At 42.4% G+C, this 4,901-nt stretch overlaps 1 long non-coding RNA gene across 1 annotated transcript in view; it reads left to right on the forward strand.

The window, feature by feature from the left end:
• Positions 1-4,409, forward strand: part of LOC123514222 — a 29,551-nt gene extending 25,142 nt beyond the window's left edge. Inside the window, exon 4 of the long non-coding RNA XR_006677541.1 lies at positions 4,161-4,409. This is a non-coding gene — a long non-coding RNA (uncharacterized LOC123514222). The remainder of the gene's footprint in view (positions 1-4,160) is intronic.
• Positions 4,410-4,901: the final 492 nt, after the last annotated feature.

Raw genomic sequence — 4,901 nt, forward strand, 5'->3', positions numbered from 1 at the left:
GCTGATAGTATATTTAGTGGCAGTGGTAGTAATAGCATTAGTAGTAGTAGTAGTAGTAGTAGTAGTAGCAGCAGCAGCAGCAGCAGCAGCAGCAGCAGCAGCAGCAGCAGCAGTAGTAGTAGTAGTAGTAGTAGTAGTAGTAGTAGTAGTAGTAGTAGCAGTAGTTGTTGTAGTAGCAGCAGTAGTAAGATTATTGTTTTACTACTACTTACTGTTACTGCTGCTGCTACTACTACTGCTACTACTACTACTACTACTACTACTACTACTACTACTACTACTACTACTACTGCTAATAATAATAATAATAATAATAATAATGATAATAATAGTACTGCTACTACTACCATTACTTCTACTACTACTACTGCTGCTACTACTACTACTACTACTACTACTACTACTACTAGAACAATTATAACCACTACATCTACTATTATAATCACCACCACCACCACTACTACTACTACTACTACTACATTTAGAACAAATACTTCATCGCTGCCACTACTCTTAGAACACCTATACAATCCCTACTACTTTATTTAACCATTTCTACTACCAATCATTAGCATTCACTAAGTCATACGTACTGTTTGACATACGGGTTCACGAGATTCTTCCTAGGAGCCCCAACGTGAAAGACACAGAGAACAAGAGCTTCATGGTGAACTAAGAACAGTACGACGCAGAGGAGACGAGCATGGGGGAGGAGGAGGAAGTGCTGCTGGGAATAAGGAGCGGAAGGGAGAGATGGAGGGCTGGGGGCACGAGGAAGGTATATCCACTAGGACGTTGCCTCACGGGACTTAGGGATTGAGTGGAAGGCTTGTGTAATTGTGTGTGCGTATGTGAGCGTGTATTTTGTATAGGTACAGCTACTTGTATGTTGAGGGGTAATTATGTAAGGTCAAGATAAGACTATGACTAAAGTACATAGTGAAATAAGACCAAAAATTTGTGTGAGTGTCTTAAAGAGTAAAAGACCTTCACGTTGAAGAGAGGAGGACGAGGGTGTGTGTGTGTGTGTGTGTGTGTGTGTGTGTGCAGGGCGAGTGGCAGTACTTGCGTATATGAAGGGTACTGCTGTACGGCGTTGTTCTGGTGTGTATGGAACCTCGCTACTGAGAGTTAGGAAAGTAAACCTCTCTTTTTTTATTTCTTTTCCTTGCTGTATAATGTGTGTGTGTGTGTGTGTGTGTGTGTGTGTGTGTGTGTGTGTGTGTGTGTGTGTGTGTGTGTGTGTGTGTGTGTGTGTGTGTGTGTGTGTGTGTGTGTGTGTGTGTGTGTTTCACGGTTTGATATGCTGCAGTCTCTGACGAGACAGCCAGACGTTACCCTACGGAACGAGCTCAGAGCTCATTATTTCCGTGTGTGTGTGTGTGTGTGTGTGTGTGTGTGTGTTAAGTACTATATACACACACACACACCCGGTAACTCAGTGGTTAGAGCGCTGGCTTCATAAGCTAGAGGACCGGGGTTCGATTCCCCGGCCGGATGGAGATATTTGGGTGTGTCTCCTTTCACGTGCAGTCCCTGTTCACCTAGCAGTGAGTAGGTACGGGATGTAAATCGAAGAGTTGTGACCTTGTTGTCCCTGTGTGTGGTGTGTGCCTGGTCTCAGGCCTATCCGAAGATTGGAAATAATGAGCTCTGAGCTCGTTCCGTAGGGTAACGTCTGGCTGTCTCGTCAGAGACTGCAGCAGATCAAACAGTGAAACGCGCGCACACACACATATTAACAGGAGTATGCTTGTTGATATGAAGCGAAGTAGAAGGTTGGTAGGTCAGCATTAGCTAAGGTGAGGCAGACGAGGCGGGGCGAAGCGGGGTGGGGCGGAGTGGGATGGGACAGGATGGGACTGGCAGGGGATGCAGCCGGAAGTCCATCAGGCTCGCCATTACGGCCCAGGTTGCCTACGGAAATGAAAGTGGCCTCCAGCCTCAACTTTGCTCTCTCCAGTATTTTCGAATTAACTGACCACTACCGGGAGGGGCAGGTGGTGGTGGTGGTGGTGGTGGTGCAGTCGGGGAAGGAAGGTGGTTGGACGAGGATAGGAACTGACCTGCTGATTCCTCCCTAGCTCTCCCCATCTCTTCTCTTGTGACGGTGACTTGACTTAGCTACATGTGGCAGAGTATTCGTATTATCAACAGCAGCAGGAGTAGTAGTAGTAGGTGGTGGTGGTGGTGGTGGTGGTGGTAGTAGTTGTAGTTGTATACTGAATCCTTGTCTTTTCATTAAGTGTACGAGTATACCATTTCTAATGTCATGTTTTGTTTTTGTTTTTCTGAAAATCAACGTATGAACAAGTAAATTAGTTAGTTAGCTAGCTCGTCAGTCAACTTGTTTGTTTCTTTGTATGTTTGTATTTATTGAAAGTTTCTATCATGGCGCCGGAAGATCGAGCTCACGTTGCTTAATAAATAAATATGCAAACAAGTTAGTAAGCAAATAAGTTCGAGTTAGTTTTCGATCAGTCAGTCATATTACTATGTAAGGACGTTAGTTATTCAGTCAGCCAGTCATGTCAGTGTGGCGTGCACTATACAGTGTAGTGCCTGCGTTGTGAGAGACTGGCGGGGGCCTACTAGTGCGTGGTGCCGGGACACCACACTGTACGTGTGGCGCAACTGTTTCCAACACAGAAATATATATAGTTGAAGTGTTTCCAGTGCAGTACTGTAAGCTACGTGCATGCATGTGTCCAAATTCATTCTCTCTCTCTCTCTCTCTCTCTCTCTCATTAGCGTAGAAAAGGAAGGAAAGGGAATTTAGATACACACACACACACACACACACACACACAGAGAGAGAGAGAGAGAGAGAGAGAGAGAGAGAGCAGGTAGTAATCACTCAGGCCTCATCCCTTCCTCATCTCTCACTCCCATCCTCTCCTGGGTGCATGGGTGGCCATCATGAGAGGGACCTCAGTGTAAGTTAACGTAATGTAACATGATTTAACAACTCAACCATTACTTCCGTGCCTGTATACGAAAGGGTGTTTCAGGATGTCTCGCACTCCAGCCGCCAGCTAACGAAACAAACTTGTAAACACTTTGATATTTAAGGTAGTTTCCTTATTTCTGTACTGGATAAGTGTGATTGACTTTTTAATTAATATAACTCGGCAAAAGAGCGTTTTATTGTCTGTAATGCTGTAGTACTTCACTAATGCAAGCTCAGCATTCTCGTTACTAACGTCTTAACATCCTAGCTTTTAATCATTGAGCTCCTACAAGTTTTTTTTTTTTTTATTAATGTAGTGATAGTTTAATAAGGATCTGTTATCATCCGTGGGAAAAAAAAAAATCCTTCACGATCCGATCGATCATCTCTGTAACTGAAAAGGCAATCCTAGTGAGAGGTCAATGCGTAAAATTTTATCTGTGTTTAGTAAGTAGAGGTGGTAAGGTCCCGCTCATCTGACACTAAGATCATCTTTTCATTGGTTCAGGTGAATTAAGTACTCATTATTTCATTCCCACATAGTCTAGTAGTTGGTAATGCTGCTACTTGAAAAGCGAAGGGAGGTGTTTGTGGTGTTACACTTACTTGTATCAATCACCGATAATCGTTATTTTCGTAATATTTCCAAAGTTATTGTTTTATTATTCGCTTCCTATGTAATGGAAGTAACTTTCGTAAAAAAAAATTTCATTGATAAAGTTAGCTTTTTTATTAACTTTTATCTATAATGACAATATACTAGTATAATTTCTAGCTGATATTGAAATAATAACAATCACTCAACAATGGATAGCTCTTATAAACACAAATTAAAGGTGTGAACTACTTCATTACATATTTTGCTCACTGTGGTGTATTATTGCTTATCTGGGATTATGCCAAGTTTGCTATATCCGGGAGACACTTGCCACTAGTTCAGAGAAAATACGATTACACAAGGCAGTTACATTTCGTTGGTTATCTAAGTCTCGTAACTATTCTAATGTGGTGATACGTCTCCGGTCCTCTACAAATTTGGCTTCAGTCAAGTACAGGAGTGAGTCAGGCAGGCCCTTGTCGCGGGGGTCGATACAGGGCACACAGCAGGAGGGCTGAGCGGTGTGCCAGCATTACTCGGAAGTACATCACCTCCATCAGTGGAGGCATGTCTATGTCGAGTAGCTGAGCCTGCATTCCTTCCTTGAAGCAGACAGCCACGTCCACCTCCGGCTTCTTCCTGGCGGTCCCTCCTCACCCAGTGGGAAAAGCCCTGCATCCGGCCATACGTGGGCTTCACCTCACCGTTTAGCCATGTCTCAGTCACCACAACAATATCTACATTGTGTCGTTGCACACAGTTGTGGTATAAGTCTGCAAGGTTAGTCCGGAGACCACGGAGGTCTCTCTCTCTCTCTCTCTCTCTCTCTCTCTCTCTCTCTCTCTCTCTCTCTCTCTCTCTCTCTCTCTCTCTCTCTCTCTCTCTCTCTCTCTCTCTCTCTCTCTCTCTCTCTCTCTCTCTCTCTCTCTCTCTCTCTCTCTCTCTCTCTCTCTCTCTTTCTGTCTTTCTTTCTGTCTTTCTTTCTTTCTTTCTTTCTTTCTTTCTTTCTTTCTTTCTTTCTTTCTTTCTTTCTTTCTTTCTTTCTTTCTTTCTTTCTTTCTTTCTTTCTTTCTTTCTTTCTTTCTTTCTTTCTTTCTTTCTTTCTTTCTTTCTTTCTTTCTTTCTTTCTTTCTTTCTTTCTTTCTTTCTTTCTTTCTTTCTTTCTTTCTTTCTTTCTTTCTTTCTTTCTTTCTTTCTTTCTTTCTTTCTTTCTTTCTTTCTTTCTTTCTTTCTTTCTTTCTTTCTTTCTTTCTTTCTTTCTTTCTTTCTTTCTTTCTTTCTTTCTTTCTTTCTTTCTTTCTTTCTTTCTTTCTTTCTTTCTTTCTTTCTTTCTTTCTTTCTTTCTTTCTTTCT

This window comes from Portunus trituberculatus, chromosome 37, assembly GCF_017591435.1.
Source record: "Portunus trituberculatus isolate SZX2019 chromosome 37, ASM1759143v1, whole genome shotgun sequence".
NCBI lineage: Eukaryota > Metazoa > Arthropoda > Malacostraca > Decapoda > Portunidae > Portunus > Portunus trituberculatus.